Here is a 25,343-nt window from a genome sequence, read left to right as displayed (position 1 = left end):
CCTGTAATCCTAGAGTTTAGGAAATGGAAGTAGGAGGATCAGGAGTTCAAGGTCATCCTCAGCTACATAGCTCGTTTGAGACCAGACTGGGCTATATGAGAGGTGTCTCAAAACACAAACAAATAAACATACCCCAAAGATTCAAGTGGTACTGAGAGATAGGGTCTTTGCTGGGGTAGGGGGAAGCTGAAGGGGAAAGTTGGTAGGATGCCACAAGACTGATTTCTCTGGCCTTGTGGTGTTCCTTAAACAGCCAGAGAAGACCAATGGAAGAGTCTGAAGACTGATGGGGCAACATCCACCAGGCAGTTGTGGAATATGTGAGATGTCCACAGCTTTGGTTACCCACTCTGCCTGCACTGGGCTACACAGCATCTAAAAGAAGAGAATATAAATTATGCACTACTTGTGTTATAGTTCATTTGATCTTTAATCCTACTAAGCTGGGTCTCTTAGCATTCCGATTTTACAAAGGAGAGGAAACAGAAACTCAGAGAGGCTAATCTATTGCTCTGAAGTCACTCAGCATGGAGTTAGGACATAAATTCAGAAGGTCTGACCCTAAACACCAATTCTTCTCCACTGCCTCTGTTATTGAAGTCACTCTTCAGAGCAGTCCTAAAGGGTGAATCTTCCCTCCAGTTTAGGGATGAATTCACTGAGATTTAGCAGGTGAAGTGGCTTGGCCATACCTGCACACTTAAGGTCCATCCAGTTCTGGATCCATGGGATTTGTGTCTGAAACCATGGGAGCTGTCTAGGGTACCGGATGGTTCAAGACTGTGCCTAGGTGGGCCAAGAAATGATGAGTTGGCTCTTGGGGACTTGGCCCTACCACCATAGCTCACTTCACCTCTGCATGCTCTCTGCTGTCTGGCCTTGCTCCCCTCCTGGCTAAAGCCTCTTTGGTTGGCCCACAATCACTGCCCAAGCATAGCTTTTGTGCCACAGGTCCTTGGTACTCTGCTCTTCAGGCACCATTCAGTGTCCCAGGGTGCATCTGACACACTTCATACATCTTACAGGATCTCAAGGTGACCCTGACCTTCAGGAGCCTCACTGATTGGCCTGGCTGAACATGTTTGTTATCAGCACCAGGCATGACTTTACTGTCATAGCTTTTCTTCAGGGGATAGAACTGTAGCCAACTTACAGTTCATCTCACTGGAGCCACTCAGTAGCTCTGTGATCAAACTGTCGCCCTGGGAGATTAGGAGCACAGGCTCAAGGGACTTGGATCACTTCACTGGTGAGTAGCAGAGCTGGGATCTGAATGTAGATGGCCCTGTGATTTGCTGCCATGGATAGAACAAGCCACCTGTTGAGGAGAGAGAGAGAGAGAGAGAGGGAGAGGGAGAGGGAGAGGGAGAGGGAGAGGGAGAGGGAGAGGGAGAGGGAGAGGGAGAGGGAGAGGGAGAGGGAGGGACAGGAAAAGAGTAATCGAGGCATGTACATTTGGTGAGTGTGTGGAAAGATGACTCTGGTTCGGCCCTGGTAAATCGCAGGTAGGCCAGACTCATCTAGTTCATTTAGTTTATACATGCCATTTTCACCATGGGATCTGGCTCAGGGAAATTATTCTGTGAACAGAAAGAGGGACTGAGGAAGTAATGGGCTCCTCTGGGAAGGCGAGGGTGATGACATTTTCATAAAGTCCCTGAGCCTTGGGCAGAGGACATGACTCAGATCATAAAGTTCTTTCTACACAGGCATGAGGGCCTGAGTTTGGATTCCCAGAACCCACATAAATCTGGGTGTAGTGACACGCATTGCAATCCCAGTGCCAGGGAGGTGGAGAGAGAGATTTGTTGGTCTTGCTAGCTAGTCCGTCTAGTTGAGTCAGTGAGTTCCAGGTTCAGTGAGATTCCTGAGATAGCTCAGTTAGTAAAGGTGCTTGTAGCCGAGTCTGACTGGGTAAGTTTGATCCTAGGGACTCACATGGTGGAAGGTGATAATCAACTCATACAAGTTGCCCTCTGACCTCTGCATGTGCCATGGCTGGCCACAGAGAGGACTGGTCAGGGTGAAAGTCTTCCTAGGGAAATCACTATAGTGTTTTGAATGTGTGTATGAAGACTTACGCTCATTTAAAGAGTTATTTTATTTTCATTTATGTGCACACGTGCATGCATGAATGTGTGTGTGTGCATCTGTGGAGTCCAGAAGAGGGTGTCAGATCCCCTGGGGATAAGGCCAGTGTGAGCCATCCTATGTGAGTGGTGGGAATTGAAAACTGCCCCCCTGCAAGTACAAGTAATCTTAACTGAAGTCATCTCCCCAAGCCGTACTTACACTCCTTAAAAAAATATATTAGCTTTCTTCTGCTGTGACAAAGCACCCAAGGCAAACAATTTAAAGGAAGGAGGATTGATTTTGGCTCATAGTTTCAGAGGCACAATCTACATTCATTTGGCACCATCTTGCTTGGTAAGGTGGAGTATCCCAGGGGGAAGTGCATGTTATAACAAAGCTTGGCCTTGTGGCCATCAGGAAGCAGAAAGAATAGAAGGACCAGTGATGAGTTATAGCACCCAAGGATACACCACCAATGAACCACTTCCTCCAATTTTCCACCTTCTACTTTCCAATAATGTCACCAAATTACGAATCTATCACTAGATTAACCCACCCATGAAGTCTGAGTCCCCATGATCTAATCACTGCCCCAGTCCTTCCTCTGAGTGCTACTACCATGTGATCAAGTGTTTGGTGCAGAGCCTTTGCAGAGGTGCATGGGGACACTTCACATCCAAACCAGAACAATGCATTTCCCTTTCCTTATCTTTCTTTCCTTAAATAACAGTTTTAGGTTTAGAAGAAAGTTAAGACGATAGTACAAAGAGTTTCTTGTGTTCCATACTAAGTGTCCCCTGTCCTTAATATCATAATGTTAGGGCAGCAAGATGAGTCAGCAAGATGAAGCCAGGCTTGAGGACCTGAATTCAATCCCTGGGACCCACATGGTCCTACTGGTTGCCAACTCATCTCTACAAACATGCTATGGCATGCATACCCTCCCACAAATAAATAAGTAAATAAGTATAATCAAATGTATGTAGATGAGTGTCTATGCCATAATAGGTTTCTTAAAATGAATGAACAAATTTTATATACTTTTGCTAACTGAAGTTCATACTTTATTCATAGTTGTGCAGTTTTTAGTGAATGCCCTTCTCAGTCCCAGGACCCCTCCAGGATACTACATAGTCTGTTGTGTTGTTCCCTAGGCTCCCCTTGGCTATGACCTTCACAGTTTTTAAAGTTACTGGAGACCCATGTTCTCCTGTGCTTACATGCTGGGTAATTCCACAGACAAATCAAGAGAGGCCCATCTGTTCCTTGTGTGGCATTGCTGGGGTGGATGGGCGGGGTGGGGTCCCCAGGGGCCTCCCATCTTGAGCATTGCCACGAAGGAAGATAGAGAAGAGGGACAGTGTTTGGGGGAATGGTCAGGCTGCTTTTTTGTCTGCCTTCACAAAAGGATTGAGGGCACAAGTAACGTCATCTGTGGAAGGAAATTCTGGGACATAGAAAAAGGACCTACTCCAGAGAGTTGGAAGGACACCCAAGCCTTCCCCTGTGTCTCTCCACACAGAGCTGGGAAGCAGGCTGGGGCTCACAAACAGCCCTAGCCTTACAAAGACAGTGCAGCTCCCAGACCTTGAGTTTAAAACACCCTTGGTACACCTGCCAAACTTTCTAAATGGAGGGCCTGTCAGGAATAAGGCTAACCTGTGCCCCGTGGAGCAAGGTTGCCAGGGTTGGAGGTGCCAGTTTACTGAGTGGGCTTCACACTCACAGGCACTGACAAAGCAAGGTGGCTCAGAAATGGCCACCTGTGTCTTTGCTGATGCAGTCATGGTAACTCATTGCCTTTGACCAGGACTGTGCCGATTAATGCAGCCAACTCTCCTTCACTCAGCCATTAACACCTGGCAGGTTGGCAGGTGTCAGTTCCACCCATGATGATCAAAGACAGTGCTTTTGCCCAGCATGCAAAATATCTAAACACTCCTGACCACAGCTCTGCCTTGGCTGAAGAAGGATGTTTGCATTTCTGATGTATCTCCTGAGGCCACCATCTATTTCCTTCCCATGCCCTGATTGCTGAGAATCTCTAGGGGTTGGTGGCTGGTGACCTTAATGGTCCTTTCCTCCAAAGTCCCCCGTTTCCACTCTGCCACATTGTGTTTCCCTAGAGGCTAATGTCTCAGTATGACAATGTCAAAGGTAGCAGACACCCAAAATGCATCCCCACAGACTTGCCCCTCAGCAAGAGACACTTAGGGAACTCTTGGTTTTTCCTTTCTTTGTCTTTTCTCTTTTGAAGCATGGCCTCATTGCGTAGCCCTGGCTGGCCTGGAATCTCTCTTTGTTGAACTCACAGAGCTCCTCTTGCCTCTGCTTCTGAGTGCTGAGATTAAAGGCGAATATCACTACATTCAACATTTTATTTGCTTTTAAATACTTAAAAATTGAGGTTCAGCATGCACCCGCAGAGAAGTTAGTTTTGATTGCTAGCTCAGTGAACTTTTGTGTGTGCTCATTTATAATCACTTCCAGGATTGGGATGTAAAGGAGCCTCTTGGGGGAATACTGTCTCTCTACTCCAGGAGGCACAGTTATACCCTCTGTACTGTGGCCTTGATTCTCTGGCTCCAGCATTGCACACAGACATGTATGGGGCTGGGGGTGGGCATCAGTTGGTAAAGTGCTTGCCTAGCATGCAGAGTTTGATCTCCAGCACCACATGAACTTGGCTTAGTGCATGCTAATGATCCCTGCACTTAGGAGGTAGAGGCTAGAGGATCAGATGGTTAAAGTTATCCTCTAGGCCAGCCTTGGATACATGAATCCCTGTCTTTAAAAAGGCACTGTATAATTTGCTATATGGGTTGACTTTTTTCTATCACAGTTTGAGTATGTAGTCACATTTCTGGTCCATTCCTCTTTGTTGCTGAGTGGATTCTAGCTTCTTTGGTAACTGCTTTGTGACTTTTGGACAGTACTAAAAATTTGTTAATGTGGATAACTTCTATGGTGGGTAACTGAGTGCTCACATTGGTCAGGCAGACACCTGCCTGTGGAGCTGCTGGCCTTTAAGGGAGGCAGACCACTGCCAAGGGCAATTGCAGCCATTTACGGGCTGTGCTTTGACATCTTCACTAGAGAAATGCTTTTTCTTTGTCTTTACATTTGAGCATGTGTCTGTGCATAAAGTGTTAGATTGTTGGGAGAGGGGTTGCTTTTCGTGTTACTATGATAAAATATTCTGACAGAAGCAACTCGGGGAAGAAGGTTTGTTTCAGTTCACAGTTCCAGGTTGTAGTTGTAAGATGAATCTTAAAAGGTCTTATTAATAGAAAACTCAGAGCCAGATATTGGGGTGAAATCTGAAAGATCAAAGAAGCAGAACAGGCCACAGCTAACCTCACCAACTTCTCAGTCGATCCTGTTTCCTCAAACTGGAAGCCTCTGAGTCCTCATCTGAATGGATCCCCGCTGAACTGCTGCTAAAAGCCTAAAAGTTTAAAAGCCTCCAGTTCCTGGTCCTCACGCCTTATATAACTTTCTGCTTCCTGCCATCACTTCCTGGGATTAAAGGTATGTGTCACCATGCCTGGCTGTTTCCAGTATGGTCTTGAACTCACAGAGATCCTGATGGATCTCTACCTCCCAAATGATAGGATTAAAGGCATATGCTACCATTGACTGGCCTCTATGTCTAATCTAGTGGCTGTTCTGTTCTCTGACCCCAAATAAGTTTTATTAGAGTATACAATATTTTAGGGAACACAATATATCATCACATGTAGTATCCATGGCAGGGAAGTTGCAGAGAGAGTTGGTCACATCACATCAAGGAACAGAAGGGAACAAACACATGCATACTCACACCTCAGCTCACCAGTGAGTGGTGCTGCCCACTTTTAGGCTGAGTGTTCCCACATCAAGTAATGTGATCAAGACAGTCCCCCACAGACATGCCTACAGGCCAATCTGATCCAGAAAATCCCTTACTGAAATTCTTCCCAAATGATTATACACTGTGCAAGTTAAGCACCAAAATTCATCACAGAGGCATGAGCAGAATTGCATCTTAGATAAACACAAGTGGTCTCAGTTCTGAACTTGGAGAGAAGGGTAGGACTTCAGGGTGTTTTTTTTCCTGACACCTGGAGGGAACACTATGCCTATGGGTGCATTTTCTTTTTTAAACTGCCATTTTTCATTAGACTATAAACATCAAGAGAGCAGAGACTAAGCTTGCTGAGGAATGGGTCTCCCATGCTTCACATTGATAATTTAATAACTGTAGCAGCATCTGTGACCCCAGGCTGGCACCAGGCTCCTGATACATCTGCATTAGTAAGGCCTCATCTAAGCAGAATAACAGTCCTTTGAGGAAGGGGAGTGAGAGTCCTGGTTAAGTCCCAGGAAGGAAGCTAGTCTTTGGACAAGTTGAACTTTGTGGCAATTTCAAGACAATTTGACTTAGGGTAGCACCGCCCCCCCCCCCACCTCCATACCATATATAATAAGGTGTGTATTTGAGCATGGAGGTCAGAGGACAACTTTTTGTTGTTGATTCTGGTTTATCACCTTGTTTTGAGTCAGGGTTGCTCTTGTTTCAGCCATGTTGTGTCCTTCAGGCTATCTAGCCTGCATGCTTCTACACAATTCTGTCTCTGTTCCATCTCACCATATATATGATGGAGGTGAGGGGACAGATGCATACCACCACCTTGAACTCAAGTTACCAGGCTTGGGGGCAAACACTTTTACCCACTGAGCCACCTCACCAGTCCCACCTTGAAGTAGACTCTCAGATTGGCCCGGGACTCACTATCTTCCTGCCTCAGCTTCCTGTGCACTGGGATTGCAGGAACACCCCCTGCAGTAGAGACATTCTTCCCACTAAGCTAATCTTAAAGGTTGAATTTTTTGTTTGTTTGTTTGTTTGTTTTTTCAAGACAGGGTTTCTCTGTGTAGTTTTGGTGTCTGTTCTGGATCTCACTCTGTAGAACAGGCTGGCCTTGAACTCACAGAGATCTGCCTGGCTCTGCCTCTCAAGTGCTGGGATTAAAGGCTTGCACCACCAACGCCCAGCAAGGTTGAATGTTTTTAACTCAAGAGCCCCGACTTCTACTCCACAAAGACAGAATCTTATTGTATAGCCAAGGCTGGCCTAGAATTCCCAATCCTGACTTAGCCTCCAACTGCTCACAGTGCATCATACCCAGGTCTGCAGCTTGCCTTTTATGTCACAGGGCCCCTCCCCGCCTCCCCACCTCCCTCCCTCCCTCTGGGCTGTGTTCACTTTTTCCTTCAAATATGTTGCCTTCCTCCTCCTCCTCCTCCTCCTCCTCCTCCTCCTCCTCCTCCTCTACCTCCTCCACCTCCTCCACCTCCTTCTTTCTCATATCCACCCCTTCCCCCACTTCCCTTCTTGAGCTGCAATGGAGCTGCCAGGCTTTGCAGCACAGTGTTAACTGTGGAAAGGCAGGAAAAGTCACTTGCTTTTGTTCTTTCAAGGTTTTCTACCTCCCCCACGCACACATCTGGCCAATACTTTGTGGATCTCAGCAATTCCTTTAATGACTTTGAAAACCTACCAGAAGCAGCTATTTGGCTGAGGGATCCCAGTTTAAGGGAACACTAGATTCAGACTCCTGTACCAAGCTTGCGTCCAGTGATCTGCCAGCTGCCTTAGCCTGAGGCTGGAGTTGGGTCCATTCATTCACTGATAGGTAAGGTTATATATTACTTAGAACTAAAGCTGCACCTGTGCAGACAGACTTCCAGAGTCCCAAGTCCACCCTGGCAGGCTCTCACTGCCACAGATGAGGCTCGGTTCAGAGCCCCCACTCCACATCTGACTCTGTGGAAGGAGAGGCTGGCCTTCTGCTTATTTTTCAGTCATGAATCTGACACGTGTCTTACTGCATATAGGCAATTGTACCCACCCGGAGGGAGACTGTTACCCAGTGGAATTCCTGGGCCAATGGCTGGAGGGTTTCCAAGTGTGAGTATAGGCTTATTTTAAACCTCTTAGGAGCTGGACTTAAAAGCAATGTTCTGGTAAGTTATGAAAAGATTCCTCCAGTCATGCTAATCATCACTTCTGGAATGTGTTTGTTGGGTGGATTTGGAATTTGGGAGAAAACAGATTGTTTTTCTTCTTTAACCAGGTCTGGTTTCTGCCATCCCTATGGGGTAGGCATGTCGATGGGGTGAGGTGCTTGGTGAGAGGTGCTTGGAGGCCAAGCAACTGAATCCCCACTAATCCTAGCTCAGGAGGGCTTCAGGGCTGAGCTGAAAACCCCTGCCTGGGCACCTATCCAGCAGGAAACAGAGCTCTGCAAGGTTATGAAACAACACCCCAGAGAGCTACTGAGCCCATAGCTCGGGACGGGGAGGAGAGAAGGGAAGAGATACCCAGAGGGGCCTTGCCAATGCAGGACAAGGGCAGTTCTCAGCAGGCAAAACCTAAAACATCCCACAAGTGTAAGAAGAGATACTTGGCCTCCTCAGAAACCAAAGGAAAATACACACTCTAGCAACAGTAGAACATTATCTTCCTCCTATCAGACTGGCAAATATGAAAACATAACGACCCCCATTGTTGGAGAGGGAATAGGGAGTGGGCATTCTGCTCTGCTCCAGGAGGGAATATGGAACGTGTGGCCACCTGCCAGAAATGTGGGGAAAGCCCCAGGAGTCGGCATCCCAATACTTGTGCTCTTCTATTTCTAAGAGCTTGGTCTAAAGACTCGAGCTATGTACAGAGAAACATACATGGTCAAGGATGGTCACCAGCCAGCATTGTTCACAAGAACAGGACTGGGGCTGGGAGATTGCTCCATCTGTGACCCAGAGAGGCTGAGGTAACTTGCCCAAAGCCACCCGGCTACTAAGGACTGGGTTTGGGGTTCAGATCTGAAGCCACACCACCAGCCCGAGGCTAGATTGCTTCTTATTTCATGGAAGGAAAGGAAGTGGCAGGTGTGGGTGGAGATCCTCCCAGTGTTTGCAACCTACCCCATGCGCTGCACTGGCGCTGTACCAGGTGAGCTTGCACTATTGCTCTAGTCTCACAAGCACCTCAGTTGATAAGTGGTTGCCAGGAGGGCTTCGGAGGAAAGGCTTTTGTGCTCTGTAAGGGCCCTGAAAGTAGCTTCACTGGAGGAACTGGTTGCTAGGAGACATTTCCTCAGAAAGTTTCCTTTGGAAAATGAGCCCGGGCTTTGCCCGTAACCCAGTATTGTTATACCCAGAGAAGAACATCCCATTATGGGTTCCCCACAAGGTGTTGGCAGCAGATGCAATCCCTTCTCAAACTGCTTCTTTCTGGTCCTAGCTCAGAGCTCATCTTAGGATGTGCTAACACACTCAGACTCCTCAAAAGAAAGCACCCTTTGAGGTGATCTGCCTGCACCCCCCTTTACAAATGAAGAAAGCAAGGCACGGCTGAGGGACTGGTACTGCGAGACTGGCTTCTCTCTCATCATGGCACGTGGTGGCTCCCACAGGCCTTGTGCAGTCAGCAGGAACTCAGTATGGGAAGCATTTCAAAGTGGTCAGAGGAGCAGACAAGTATTTTGTTTATGTGGAAATGAGCAGCTGACATTTATTGGGAATCTATGATGTGTCAAACACTGGGCTATGTCTTGTCTTTTTTGTTGTGAACCTAGTCTTCAATGGCTGAGCCAGGCCCTGGGCCATATCTTTAGGATCTTCATATGCAGACTCTGGCCTCAGGGTCATTTTAACACCAGTGTCTAACAGCTTTTGTTTTGGGATGAAGGGTCATCTTATCCTGCCTCTCTGTGTGTCTAGAAAAGATTGACTGTATATTGGACATGGTTTAGATTCTGGATTCTGTTTTCTTCCTGAGAAAAATGTTAAGTATTGTCTTAGCAGGCAGTAAAATTTCTAGGTAATTCCTTAGTATTTCCACGGGCTGTTTTCCCATTTATCTAATAGGGAATATAGCTGGTTTTGCTCTTTGTTTGGGGAGGATTTCTGCAAAGCACTGGCTATTTCTCAGGTTCTTCAGACTTGGCTGGCTCCTCAGCGAGCTTTCTCTTCTGAGGATCCTGAGGGATTTGGTGTCAGCTTCTTTAGAGGGCAGGAGAGGCCTCTCCCTGCAGCATGCCCTGTTCCTTTCTGGTGCAGCCTTTCTGGTGGCTTAAGCTGGGTGCCTGTGAGCAATGTCCTCATGTCTGTCTCCACTGCCTGACCTTCAGTATCGCAGGTCACCTCAGCCTCCTAACTGCTTATCTCTAGTGAATCTCAGCTGGGCTCACCTGTGCCCTAGGCAAGACTTTGTGGGTCATGTGGGCCCCTATAGATTCTTCAGACGACCTCCTTTTGTGTATGTTTAACTAATGTCCATGTATGTGTGTGGGGTACATGTGAAGGTCAGAGGACAATTTCAGATGTTATTCTGCAGGCACCATCTATTTTTTTATTATTATTATTATTATTATTATTATTTTGAGACAGAGTCTCTTTGACCTGGAGCTTACCCAGTAAGCTAAGCTGGCTGGCTAATGAGCCCCAAGGATCCAACCACCTTAGTCTCCTGGGACTACAAATATGTACCTCCAGGCCAAGATTTTGGTTGAAACATGGGTCTGAGGACTTAACTGGTACAGAGCAGGCACTTAGCAAGGGAGCCACCTTCCTGGCTCCAGGTCCATGTTTGTTTTCTGCCTTATTTACCAGCTACAGGGGCTTATCTGGGTCACATGACCTCTACTAGCCCTAAACATTCCAGAACGACCCCTTTCTTATCCTTGAAATGAGCAGCAGCAGTAACAGGTTAGTGACCCGAAGCACCAGGTACCCCTTAGCTTCTGAACCTGCCTGGGGAGTGATTGTTCTTGCTTTCCAAAGGGAGAGCCTGTGGCTCAGAGACTGTGTCATCTGCCCAAAGGCTCACAGTTGGCAAATAGCCAAGCTGCATTTGCTTCCTGTGCCTGGAAGAATCCACCTCTTCTTCAGCATCCAAACTTGGGTGCTTCTCTATCACTCAGAGCTCCTTTGGGTGAGGTATGGGGGACAATGGGTCCTCTAGAATGGGGCAAAGGCAGGGAAATCATCCGTGAAGCTCTGTCCAGATTCTGTTACATCAAGCAAGATCATGTTTCCTCCATTCTGGCGCCATGAGCAGGGCAGAGGAATGGGCAGGCAGCCACTTCCCTGGTTATTCAAGTAGAAAATTACAGGTGCCCCAAATAGCCTGGACATTCTTTTATTAATGAATAAGCAGTGAGTTGGTGGAGTTGGCATGGGGCTGGTGTTGCCTGCACCTCTTTCCACTGGCTGCTTTCCGAAGATCTTCAGGGACCCGCGCCTCTTAGTTCTCTGAGGAGCTGGAGCCAATGTCAAGTTAGAGTGGGTGCACCTTCAGGGCTTGGTCCCAGTGAAAGGGGAGGGAGGCATGGCTTTAGTCTACAAGAAAATGAGGGCCCCTGGTTCAAATAGGATCAGGTGCTAGAGTTAAGGCCATTTTTCCAGCTGTGTGGCCTTGAGCAAATGGTTTCACTCCTCTGGGCATTTCATGTCTTCTGAAAAAGAATCCTGAACTCACAGAAAACCCTTTCTCTTGATTATGATATTAATACTCACTCATTGTAAATGATGAAGAGACAGACCAGGAAGAAGGATATAAAATGAACATTCCATCCTGACCCCTTCATCATTCTCAGTTAACAAGGCTAGGATTAAGGCCAACCCAAGCTTCCTCTAGACACACATGGGGAGATGGCTAGTCCAGACCCAGCCAGCTACCATGCCTTGTGGTGGGTCAGCACTTGCAACCCACAGGCAGCCCTCAGTTAACCTCAGAAGCTGCACCTGGATGCAGGTGACCCCAGCATCCCATAACTTCTGTTTTTCTCGTCCAGTCCCCACAACATCCTCCAACCTCTGGCTTCATTCAGAGCCATAGAGAGGATGGGGTGAAAAAAAGCCATTTAGTGAGGCAAATCCAGGGCCTGGGCCCTGATGACAGGGTACCTGTGCCCCCCTGCCCTGTCAGTTGGCCTGGGAAGCTGTGGCTCATCTTTGCTTCCTGGAGCTTCTCTTGGGTTACTTTGGGACTAGTTAATGTATTAAAAGGCTACCATGCTAACTCTTAGCATGTGGATTACACATGGGTCCCAGACACTGTGGTTATCACCAACTGTGGTTAGCCTGAGGCCAACTCTGATTTGGAACCCAACTGGAAATGAGCCTTAGGAATCCCCAACAGGCAGGATATACCAACAGTGCTGATCGCTGGCTCTGCTGCCCACAGGCACAGCAGTAGAATGCCTGTCCTCAGTCCCTTTCATAAGGAATAAAACCAAAGCTCAGAGGAGGTATATGATTTTCCTAAGGCCACCCAGCTGCAGTTACACAACCGGAACTTGTTCTCAGGTTTGTCCTCATGGAATGTCTGACTTTGTCCAGGAAGCACAGCTATTGTTGGTTGTTTTTACTCTTTTGGGGGGCCTGCTACCCGGCTCCCAAATAAAGCACACATGGAGGCTTATTATTAATTATAAATGCTTGGCCTTAGCTTGACTTGTTTCTAGTCAGGTTTTCTTTCCTTCTCTCTCTCTTTTTTTTTTTTTTTGAGACAGGGTTTCTCTGTGTAGCTTTGGAGCCTGTCCTGGAACTCACTCTGTAAACCAGGCTGGCCTAGAACTCACAAAGATCCACCTGACTCTGCCTCCTGAGTGCTGTGATTAAAGACGTGCACCACTACTGCTCAGTTTAGCGGATTTTCTTATCTTAAATTATCCTGTCACCCTTATGCCTCTGGGCTTTTCCCATTCTCTTACTTCTGAAAATCTTACTCTTATTCTGTGGCTTTTTGTGTAGCTGGGTGGCTGGCCCCTGATGTCCTTTTCCTTCTCTGGCTACTCCTAGATCTCCTTCCAGATTTTTCCTCTGCCTGCCAGCCCTGCCTATCCTTTCTTCTGCCTTGCTATTGGCCACTCAGCTCTTTATTAGACCATTAGGTATTCTAGACAGGCACAGTAACACAGTTTCACAGAATTAAACAAATGAAACAAACAAAAGTAACACATCTTAAAATAATATTCTACAGCATTCAGGCTGTTGGGATGAAGAAGAGCTAGCCCCTGTCCCCAGAGCCCTGTTCTTTGGGAGAGTGCCATTGGTAACTTTCTGAAATTCCTTGGGTGCTAATGGCTAGGGAGGAGTCTGTGGTTCTGGGCTCAGCCTGTGTTAGTGTAGATCATGGCAGGACCATTCCTAGCTCTGTCATTCTCTCTGCTTCTCCAGACAGACCTCAGCATCACATTCGTAAAATGGGCTAATGCAGTGCTGCCAACTGGATTGCTCTCTTAAAGTCTTGGTGTGCGGGAAGTGCACAGAAAACCAGCTCTTGAAAGTTGTTCTCATCAGTGGAGGACTGGAGTGTTTCCGAAGGCTAGCCTGCTTTCTACCAGGCAGGGGACGGGCTGGTATTGAAAGGATGATAAATGGCTCTGGCGGCGGTGTGATGGTGGTGCTGGAGGCACTGGTTACCCATGGAAAAGGTCATGACAGAACCCAGTATTAGTTTTCAGAGCTTCATTAGGAGGAAAATGGGGAGGGGGAGAGGAGAGCCAGGTGTGGAAAGAGAGCAAGATGGTGGGGTGGGGGGAGAGGGGAGCAGAGCAGAGAGAGCAGAGGGAGCAGAGGGTCTGCATCTGGCTTTTAAGGTGCAGAATGTGTGACCACACTGCACATACACAGTCACCAGCGCCCATTGATGACGTAAGATGCAAGACCTGGAACTGTGCCTGTGCAGTCATGTAGCTGGAGTGAGGGCAGAATTCTAACAGGTTCTATCTAGGAAGTCCTGCTTTCTCTGGCATTTGGAACATTCTTCTACACAGGTAAGGCTGCGTAGGTCCAGGCTATCACTCAGGCCCTATATGAGGAGGTGGGAGTGAGGCCCTCAAAACCTGGACAGCAGGCTGGTATTGTGTGTCCAGAGAGTGCCATTGAGCAGGTACAGTGCTGCCATCCCAGACAGGAAGATGTGTCCTGACCCTAGACGACTCCTTCACTGTTGCTCCTTCATTCTTTTAGGCAGGGTCTCTCACTGGCCTAGAGCTAGCCAATTAAGCTAGACTGGCTAGCCACTGAGACCCAGGGATCTTCTTGGCTTTTATCTTCTTAGTCCTGAGATTACAGGTGTGCAGCACAGCCCTGTGCCCAGTATTTCTACATGTGTCCTGGGGCTCAAACTTAGTCTTTGTGCTTATGAGACAAGCATGTTACTGGCTAAGCCATTTCCCAAGTCTCAGCTGACCTCTTTCTAGATGAGTCCTATTGTAGATTGGCAGGGTCACATTGCCTGCTATAAGAAATAAAATCTTACAGTTCACACAAGTCCAATTACAGATAAATAAGAAAAGCTAGGCCCTGATGGTAGCCTGCTAAATTAGCTACCCCCCTGCCCAAATCTGAAGTTTAGAGAGGCTTGCCTAATGACCTGCAGATGTGCCAAGGTCACGTGCTTAGTAAGCTTTAATGGTGTAGAGACGAACACACATACGGACTTTGTTGAGAAATTGGCAGATGTTAAGTGGTGGAGGGAACATGAGACCTAGATGATGTGAAAGACTGTACCCTTCTGATCACTCAGCCAATGAGGAAAGGGAGGAAGGGACCTGATTCAGGACTAGAAAAGCTGTCTGCTGTGCTTAATCAGCATGCCCACCACTCTGGGCAGACATCTAGCTTTGCAAAGTAGTAAAACACACTGTCTCCCTTTGTCTCCTCTGTCTCCCTCCATTGTTCTCATTACCGAGTGATCTTTATTGTTCACACAGCCAGGATCCTCCCTGAACTCCAGCCAGTGAGCTGCTTGGCCAGATAAAAATAACGACAAAATAGTAACTGTCTGTGGAGTTCCTGCTGGGTGCCCTATTTTGTTCTTGGTGGGTTCTACTAACTAACCACTTACAAAGGAGGAGGTTGAGGCTGAGGCTGAGGAGTCAAAGAGGTGGCCAAGGTCACAAGGCTTCCACAGCGGAAGTGTGTCTGATGATAGGAAAAGGTTCCTGATGCTATCCTGAAACAAGTCTAGCCTTGGTGCTCTAATGCCAGCTTCTGGCCTGTGCCCCAGTTTCTGTCCAGCTCTGGTCCCTGTGCCCTCTCCTACAGCATGCCTCAGCCACTGCCTCCTGGTTGAGCTGCTCAAGGTGCCCAGAATGGCATCAAGGCTTTTTTCCTCAGCTTTGGTGCTGAAAGCTCCCCTCACCTGGACTGTCTGGCTTATTCTTCTAGAATGCTGTTGAGATGGGCACTCCTCAAGGAACATTTCTTGATGACCTCTCCCCAAGACTAGGTAAGAACTGTAAGTCATTACCTCCATGGAAGGGTTGAGCTGAAGGTCTCTCGGAGAGACCATCCCCACCTAGCACCCAGAAGCTTGGCCTTTAGGGCTGACAAGTCTTTGCCTTGGAATACTCCAGAGACTTGGCTAGCTAGAAGAAAGCATTGGTTCTTGCAGCCTGCTTAAGTCTACAGGTCACAGACATCCTCAAACAGCCCTTGCTCGAGGTGCTATGACTCCTCGTGGCCCAGCCAGAGGAGTGCCCACTGGCTGCAGTGGGTGGCCCAAACATGAGAAGTCACCAGGGCTTTCCCTCTCCAAAGGCAGTCCTGGAAAGAGTACCCCCTGGCTTCTGGACAAATAGACCCCTGAACTTCAACACTGAGCTTGCTAACTGGTGCAGACATAGAGAGACTGTGTTGGAGACAGGTACCTGGGCTAGAAGTAATTTCAGTACCACACCTGTACTTTACAACAGCCTAAGTGACTTCTGTGTTATCTTAGGACCAAGCCAATGCTGACGCCCACAGGCATTATGTTCACCTCAGTCATTTCCCCTAGACTCTAAATTGTGGGCACTATCTCTGAGCCAACAGTATCCATCCATGTGAAAGAAGCCAGATGTACTTTGTAAAAAATTTCAATGTAAACATGTCTGCAATTTGTTGTGCAATTGAGATTGAGTTAATTGTTACCAGAAAACTTTTTCCTAAGTGTTCTGTGCTTGAATATGGCTAAAGTAAAAGACCTGGTGTCAGACTCTCAAAGTTTGGACCAGTGATGGCTGACTAAGTCATACTGAACCAAGTTTTCTTCTTACCTCACCTGGATTGTTTTCCTGCCATCCATAAAGGACCTTCCACATAGCCTGGTCTACATAGCAAGCTCCAGGACAGCCAGGGCTACATAATGAGACCTTTCTCATCACCATGCTTACTTTCCATGGCTTTAGTTTCTACAGTGCTTGCTCTTTGGGTGGCCATGCTTGCCACTCATTTATGTATGTATGTATGTATGTATGTATGTATGTATGTATGTATGATTTTATTTATTTATTCATCATTCATTCATTTATGCTAACTTCTTACTTTTATACTTACCTCATTCATTACATTTCAGATTTCTTTTCTATATTAATTTAAAGCTATAAACTTCCCCTTTAGTATTATTGCAGCCAAATCCTACAAGTTTCAATGTAGAGCAATTTTATTGTTATTCAACCTAAAGATTTTCTTGACATCTCCTTTGGTTAGTTCCTTTTGCAGGGGAGCATTTCTAGCCAAGTTTTCTCTGTGTAGCTCTGGTTCTCTTGGAACTCACTCTGTACACCAGGCTGGCTTTGAACTCTCAGAGATCTGCCTGCCTCTGCCTTCAGAGTGCTGGGATTAAAGGTGTGTGCTACCACTGCCCAGCTTCTTTGGTTAATTTTTAAATGTTTCATATTTCCAAATGTATGTCCTTGCTCTTGTTTCTTTTTTATTTGTTTCTTACTAATGTTTACTCGTGCTATAAACAGACACTATGGTATGAATGAATAACCTTGAATCTTAGGTATCTAGGTTTGTTTTATATCCTATGATATGGTCAACATTTGTAAATACTCTACTGGTATTAGAAAAAAAAACAATCTAGAGGCTTCAAAGCAAACCTTTTATTTTATTTTATTATTTTTTTTGAGACAGGGTTTCTCTGTGTAGCTTTGCGCCTTTCCTGGATCTTGCTCTGTAGACCAGGCTGGCCTTGAACTCACAAAGATCCACCTGCCTCTGCCTCCCGAGTGCTGGGATTAAAGGCGTTTGCCACCACTGCCCGGCCAAAGCAAACCTTTTAAATCAAGCATGCTACTTAAAAAAATAAAGAAAAAAAAATCGCAATGAGACCCCAGTAACATAACCACCAGCTTCACAAAAATAGTACAAAATGTGAGTAAGGATGTGGGCTGTCAGTGATGTGGTCTGGATGGTGGATTTGGATGTTTTATAACCAGTTTGGGTTCAGGTACAAGTGAGAAGGGATGTGCCCTCAGGCTTCTAGAATCTTACCTGAGAGACTCGGAAATGTGTGCAAGAAAGCTCACACCTAATGTTCTAAGAACTCCCAAATGTCTGACAACTATGGTATGGGCAGGTTACACTGTGGAGTGCTTGAAGATCTGTCCCAAACACATAGCACAACACTGAAGAATCTCAGGAATACGATGTTAAGTGAGAAAGCAAACTGTGGGAAGCAGCGCCCACTGGTTGCATTTATGTTAAGCTGGAATGGAAAGAGGTTAGAGCTCTGGGATTATGTGACAATGACCAGGAGAGTGGTGATACTTGATGGTGACCGGGAGGAAAGGTCACCAGGGCACAGGTGTCTTTCCAGGCCACAGTCAGCTACTTGCTTTAGCAGGTGGTTGGGTTCATGCTTTTTGTTGCACCTTGTGTACTTATACACTTTCCAGATAGTCTTTTGTAAGTTCTTAATTATTAGAATAATTTTTAAAAATTTACAATTATAATGAAACATTTTAGACTTTACTCACGCACAAATAATCTTTGAGGAAGAAAGAAACAGACTTGCAAACTCCAGTGTGTTGTTTATCCTCTGGTTGGTCCTGGAATCTTGTATCTAGTCACCTAAAAGGACTCATGTGGGGATGTTACCAGAAAGAAAATGATTGACCTCCTAGAGGAAGGGCCAAAGTTGGGGTTTCTAGGGAATCTTCCCTTGGCCTCAGGATGATCAGTGAGTAATTCTAAACGAGGCTTCTAAAGGCAGGATGGCTGTGGCTTTTAGAGCATACTTGGTGGGGGACATGCTGACTCTGGGACCTGAAGGGAAGGTTTTCTTCTTTTAATGATGCTAGTTCTGGATGTGTGAGCTCCTGGGACATGCCTCCCTGAAAAGCCGGAAGTTTCTTTTTGATCTCCTTTCTTATAGAACCTAAATTTCAACTCAGGTCTCCAGAAAGCGTCAAAGACTCCACCGCTACCACTCTGAGATCTTTGTCTCCTTCACCCCAAGATTATTGAGGGTGGAGGGCCTGGAGAATGAGCTCAGACATACAGAAGGGGCAGCTTGTCCTTTGAAGCATATCCATGCTGGCCTCCAACCTTCATCATGGTAACCGTTAGAGTTTGAATTTATGATGTTCTGCAAAGTAAGGGAAGTCTGAGGAGGAAGCATGATCTTTCCCAGTGCTTGGGCATTCAGCTTATACTATGAATCTTCTTGAGCTGATTATGACCACCAAGTGGCCCTGAGGCTGAGTTGGAGTCTTCTCCATGCCTCAGAATGATTTCTCAGAATAAATGAGCAAGCTCCCTCTATGGAAGCCACAGGCTCACTCTTTCATTCATGTCTACTGTCTGATCTTTAGAGTGGGCCCTTGTCTGATTCATTTTCTCTCTCTCTCTCTCTCTCTCTCTCTCTCTCTCTCTCTCTCTCTCTCTCTCTGTATATTTTGATATATATCAATATCTGTACCTATATCCATAGTTGCTATATATGTGTGTACATAGTGTTTATGAAAAACAATGCCTGTAGAGACCAAATGTCCATATCTAGTGTCTTCCTCTATCCCTTTCTAGCTTACTTTTGAGACAGGTCTTTTGCTGAATCTGGAGCTCATGGGGCTAGCCATTGCTCCAGTGATCTCCACTTTGTCTATCCCCAGTGCTGGGGTTATAGTCATGCCTCTGACTCCGGCTTTTATGTGGGTATCTGGGAACCCAGACTTATTAGGTGCTGGTTGGATGATCTCCCAAGCTCCTTCTAAGAAGGGATACAGACACACAGGGACAATCTACCCTGAGGATGGGGAAGCCAGGGTCAGAGACTGGGTGGAGCTGTACATGTACCAGCTGAGGAACTCTATTACTGGCCACAGCAGAGGTAGGGAAGACACAGAATGGATCCCCAGAGCCTTCTGGGGAGGTACCCTGACAATACTTTAACTTCTGCTCTAGAACTGGAGAGAAAAATACTGCTGTTGGTTCTAGATGCTGGTGGCAACTGGAACCAGTCAGTTGCAGGTCATTTTTTTTTTTTTTTTAACAGCAGCCTGAAAGAACTAACATGTCACCACCCAGCGCTTAGCTGGGCTCACAGCGTCACCACCACTGCAGACGCTGTTTGTTTGGAAGCCCACAGGACCCCCAGAAATATCTGTCACATCGTGTCTCCCCAACACCCAAGCCATTCCTAAGAGGCTAGGCAGGTAGAGAAAACCTTTCCTTATCCTTCAGAATGACAGACACCATCCCAGCCCCATTCTGGAACAGTCCTTGCAGGTTCTGGTGTGCTATTCCCTTGGGACACCCCAGGCCCTATTCCAAGCTTCCTTAGGAGCAAGATATCAGGATGATCAAGTGAAGCTCATCCAGCTGCCCAGGCTGCCCAGGCAAAAGAAAGTCCCCAGCCTGGCTGTTGCCTGGGCCCCAGGCTCTGCGATCTGATTTCTCCCTGAACAAAGCATCTTATTCAGGCCGTATGGTAGACTCCCTGTTATCTGAGAGTGGGTCCTGGCCCAGTCAGGGAGCTGTGATTTGGGTTGCAGCCTGCAGGAAAGCTACCCTTTGGTTTGGCCTCTCCTGTTCCACTCCCAGAAAGAAATGTGATACTTCTGAACTTTAGGACCCTATTCACTGAGGGTCCCGGGGGTGCTGTTGCTTTCCCTGGCAAAGTGAAGATTTATTTTGATCCTAGAATGGCTTCAATCCTAATGCTTGGGAAATTGAAAATGTTGCCTGTAGGATCCCTTGTATGCAAGTTTCATTCCTGAACTGATGGTGAACAGCAAATTTTATCCCTCAGAGCCTGTTCTTTGGGTTTACTGAAATCTGGGCTGGGGTTCCTTTGTTATGTAGAGCGATTTTGTAGTAGTTCAATAGTTAGAAAGCATCCTAGCATTACTGTCCCCCGCCATGCCACTGTGTGTGTGTGTGTGTGTGTGTGTGTGTGTGTGTGTGTAGAGGGGTGTCTGTGTGCACATGCATGTATGTGCATGCATGTATGGCAGATACATGTGTGTGGTGTGTGTGTAGGCCAGAGGCCAACCTCAGGTGCTGTTTCTCTGGTGCTGTCCACTTCATTTCTCTTTATTGGTTGAGATAAGGTTTCTCCCTGGCTAGGCTGGCTGGCCAGCAGACCCCAGAGACCAATCTGTCCCATCACTGAGATTGCAAGCACACGCCACCACGCCCAGCTTTTTCAGGTGGATTCTAGGGCAAAAACTCAGGCCTTCACTTTACTAACTGAACTCTTTTTCTCTAGCCCCAGGCATTCTTATTTTGTCTTTTTGAAGTATCCATATTATGGATGAGAAGGGTGAGTCCCAGAGCCAGAGTGCAGGGACAGGCTGGCTGGGCTGTGCATAATTCTGGGAGACCTGGACTTTGGTTTTTGTGGGAAGAGTCTGAGTCCCAGGCTGGGGACAGGGCTGTTTGATGTGCTTCACAGTTCCTGCTGTGCACCTGGGGCAGGGTAGCTCTTAAGGAAGTGTTTATTTCCACCTCCTATTTTCTCCCCTGCCTCCCAAGCCCCGTCTTAGTCAATGTTCTATTCCTGTGAAGAGACACCATGGCCATGGCAATGCTTGTAAAGGGAAACATTTCATTGGGGCTGGCTTATAGTTCAGAGGTTTAGTCCATTATGCTCATGGCAGGAAGCATGGTGGCATGTAGGCAGATATGGTGATGGAGAAGGAGCTGAGAGTTCTACATCTGGATCAGCAGAGACACTGGGCCTGGTTTGAGCACCTGAAACACCAAAGTGACACTCTTTCTCCAACAAGGCCACACCTACCCTAACAAGGACATGCTTCTTAATAGTACCACTCCCTAATGACCAAGCATTCAAATATATGAGTCTATGGGGACCATTTCTAGTCAAACCATCATAACCTTTAACCCATTGTCTAGCCACATAAGAGGAAAGATGGAGCCCAAAGACAGGTACTATCTTGCCCAGAGTAACTCATCTTAGGTGAAAGTATTTTTCATGTTAGTGGCTAGAACTCACAGGATGAAGAAAAGGTAGATGAAGCAAGGGAAATTACTTAAGTAATTCTTCCATGGAGGAAGCATGATTTACCCACAGCTTGAAGCATCCATCTTGGGCTCTTCTACCCACTTCCTCTGAGGTAATGAAACTCATGGAAAGAGAAGAGGCCCGGGTGAACTCACTCAGAGGATATTCACCGGTCTAGGCTAAGAATTTTCATTTGTTGTTTTACATTTCTTCATCTGCTTTTTTATCTTTCTCTCTCAGCTCTGTCTTAAATAACAGACCAAACAACACAAAACAACACAAACACCCCGAATACCACACACATAACAGGGTTGGAGATGTAGCTCAGTTGGTAGAATACTTGCCTAGGACTGATGTACAAACAAAGCTCTCACCTCAAAGGGAGTAAGGTGTAGTTTATTCTGATGCCAAATGTGAGTGGCCATGGCTTGGGAGTGCAGATTCAGGTCACCCCAAATACCACATTTCAATGTGGCAGCAGTTTTATGAAGGGCTTACAATAACACAAGAAAGAAAATTATAAATCAGGGCATTTTAATTTTAATGCCTTGTTGGAAGCAGCAGGCAGAGTAGTGACAGTGAAACAGGGAATCTCTACTCCAGACTTTGGATGATATCTGTTGATAATCTCAAGATCTTGGGGTTGGTGGAAGACAGGGGTCTGCTTGTACATCCTTACAGTTATGATGTTAGGTCACACTCAGAGGTGGGCAATGAATGACTATTAAGAGGGGTGGGATAAAGTTAACTCAAGTTAAAATAATCTCATTGGTCAGGAGTGGGGCCAGGAAGCTAAGCTGGCCACAAGAGCCCACCAGGCTCTTGCAGAGGAGCTGGGAAGCTAGAAGCTCTTTGTCCCCTGGAACAGGGTGTAGGATCTCATACCACGGGCCTACGTAGATTCTCCTGGAATCCATTTCTTCCCCTGACTGATCAGTCTTTGATACCTAGATGAACCAGGGTACCAGGGCCTCACTCCTGCTCCTCCTGGGGTCCACCAGTGCCTAGTCTTCCTGTTGCCCTTCTCAGAGTTCCCAGCATTTACCAGAACCTCTTGGGGTTGGTTCCTCATTGGCTGGTGTCTATACCCAGTTCTTCCCAGTGGCTTATCTATAGGGCCTCGTTATCTGGACTCAGTAAGTGACAGGATCTAGAATAATCTAAGAGACAAACCTCTGGGCAAGGGAGATTTTCTATATTGGATAAATTGAGGTAAGAAGTCTTACCTTAAATGAAGTTGGCACCATCCTGTGGGATGGGGGACCAGAATGAAGAAAAAAGGAGAATCGAGTTGAACAGCAGTGTTCATCTTCCTCTCTCTGCTTCCTGACTGCAGGTGCGATGTGACCAGCTGCCTGGTGCCCTGCTGCTGTGACTTCCCACCGTGAGGGACCTGGCTGGTCAATGAGGCACCAAAACAAACGCTTTCTTCCTGAAGTTGTTTTTGTCAGAGTCTCATCACAGTAACTAATGAAGTACAGAACCCGGAATATCAACCTGGATCCTCTGTGAACTTGACCTTCAACTTGCCCTTGAGTCCTTCATGAGAAACCAGTCCTTTCCTCTCCCTTCTCTACCTCCCTCAATTTATTGAATTTCTTCTATGTGCTAGGAGCTGGGGACACAGTGGTAACCCATGAGTCAAACACTGTCTCTCTTCCTTCCATGATAAATTACAGGGTCAGAGATGATGTGGTCAGCACTGTGGACTCCAGAGAGTTTTGAGAATGTGCCCAGATTTGCCCTGGCCTAGGGTAGTAGTCAGGAGAATGGCAGTTGCTATGGGGTCCCCTTCCAGGCTGCTCCCACACCAGCACTGGTTCTGCTTTCTCTATGGAAGCTCTTTGCCCTGTGCACACTAGCGCCTTCTAGAGAGGGCTTCCTGGGGGGCAGCATCTGAGGGGGCAACCTTTTTCCTCCAATTTTTTTCTCCCTCACAACCTCCCCTTTTTAAAAATATTTTTTTCCTGAGATTAGGGGTCATCCATAAGGATCACAAGGTTGTGTGTGATAGCACTGAGGAGTTACAAGGCAGTATCCTTTCCTCTAACGGCCAAAGCCAGCACCGAGGCACTAGCCTCTGCTAGCCGAGAGCAGCTGGATTTCCACCACCGGTAAGTGATCCATCAACTGGATGACTTTGTGCAGTGCCCAACTGTCCATGTGACTGAAGCAAGCCTGGACATTCAACTTCTGAACCCAGCTTGAAGAAGGCCAGGGACAGAAGATAAGAAAAGCCCCACTGAGAAGCCTTGACAAGCAAACTGTTCAGTTTTCCTGTCTCCTAAGGTCACTATCTGCTTTCAAATGACCCTTTCAGTGACTGCCAGGATCTAATCCCCTTGGTCCCCAGCATTTTTGATCTGTGTTCCAAGAGTTGCAGCCCAGGGCCATGCTGAAGGTTAATGTGGGAAGATCATTCACAGTGAAGCAACAACATGTTGACCCATGTGCTCAGGCCAGGGACAAATATCTAGGGGCTGCCAGATCCAGAGACCAAGCAGATGAAGTGGTGAGGGAGTCTGGAATGGATGGCAAAGTCCAGAGTCTGCAGGGTCATGGCCACTCCCTAGCCTGGGTATGGTTCCCACACATGGATGTCTCCTTGGCTGGCATTACTTCTTTCTGGGCATGTGCCTGATGCAGTTGCAGGGGCTCTGCTGCTTGGAAGGGTAGGGCCCACTCGACTGGTCCTCTGTTGTCTGAGATTCTTGGTAATTTTCGGACAAGAGGCTTACACGTGGCCTCCAGTGGAAAGGTCCAGAAAGGCACCCACCTACTCCTGCAGGATACTTGGAGTTTGTCATTTCTACCAGGGTTGAAGTGCATGGGAGTGAATTCACTTGCCCTTTCTAGTTCCCAGATGGAGAACTGAGAACTGAAGGGGAGGAATGCATCTAAGATACTGATTTTTACATGAGACAATACCAAATGTGTGTTTTTATCTTCGCTTTACATGACAGGAAACTGAGGTCTGAAGTTCAGCCAGCCTGTGAGGATGTTTGACGTCACATTCCCTGATTTCCAAGGAATGTCAACTCCTAAGCTGTTTCCTCTCCTGCACTGGGGGCAGGTGCTGGGGACTTTAGGTGAAGATGCAGTATGCCTGGCCTGAGCACTGCTTTCTGATTGCAAAGATCCCAGGGCAGCTCTGTCCTGCTGCTTTTTGCTGATGGGCCCTGAGCCTCAGTGTTCTGAATTGTGAAATGGGGACGAGGGTAGATCTCACTTGTGGATGCTAGTGAAGTTTGCTTTAGGAAAATGGGTGGATAATGTGGCTATGTGTCAGGCATGTGGAGTCCAGAAAGCTTCAGGACCAAAGACCATACGAGGGAGCTCCGGCAGGCATGGAGGCAGTGGCTGTCCCTGCCAAGTGGCTGCAGATGCTCTGGGCGGGGAGCATAGAACTGCAGCTGGGAGACTGTTCTTCTTCCTTCTCTTTTTTCTTCTTGTTTTTTCTTGCATTTTGTGAAGTGGCATCTGTCAGTGTTATAGGTAGGAACACTGCATGGACTGAGCCCCCTGGAGACTCAGCCCAGAACTCAGAAAGATGATGGACGATGCAGAGTGAATTGAACACAATTCTAACAACAGAGCAACGCTGGCACACAGCCTACACATGAAGGTGCCGTTCTAAACACTTCACATAATTTAACTTATTACTCAGAGAGCCTCTTAGATGGTGACTCTTACACACAAGGAAATGAACAGAAAGTTTAAATAACTTGTCCACAGCCCTGCATCTGGTGACAGCTGGGCAATCAGCCTGTAATTGTCCCTATGCTTTGTCTTTTTACTATCTATCTGCCTATGCTAGACACTCCCTTTGGCACCAGGAGGGAGCCAGGGAGCCAGAAAACCTAGGTCACCTTGGTTACTGCAGAAATGAAGAAATCAGACCCAGGCTTTGCCATGGACCCCTCCAGCTTTCCAGTGCAAATCCTTCCTGAGTTGGAGGGAGCCTGAGGCTGAAGCTCCT

General features: G+C 47.0%; 1 long non-coding RNA gene across 1 annotated transcript; it reads left to right on the top strand.

The window, feature by feature from the left end:
- Nucleotides 1–7,830: 7,830 nt before the first annotated feature.
- On the top strand, nt 7,831–24,101 carry LOC121832206 (uncharacterized). The gene is made up of 3 exons (XR_006075752.2): nt 7,831–8,026; nt 15,301–15,361; nt 22,701–24,101. It is a non-coding gene; the product is annotated as an uncharacterized LOC121832206 (long non-coding RNA).
- Nucleotides 24,102–25,343: the final 1,242 nt, after the last annotated feature.

The sequence above is a fragment of the Peromyscus maniculatus genome, chromosome 9, assembly GCF_049852395.1.
Source record: "Peromyscus maniculatus bairdii isolate BWxNUB_F1_BW_parent chromosome 9, HU_Pman_BW_mat_3.1, whole genome shotgun sequence".
Lineage (NCBI taxonomy): Eukaryota > Metazoa > Chordata > Mammalia > Rodentia > Cricetidae > Peromyscus > Peromyscus maniculatus.
Note: the sequence above shows the minus strand (reverse complement) of the source record. Positions and strands in the feature narration are given on the sequence as shown.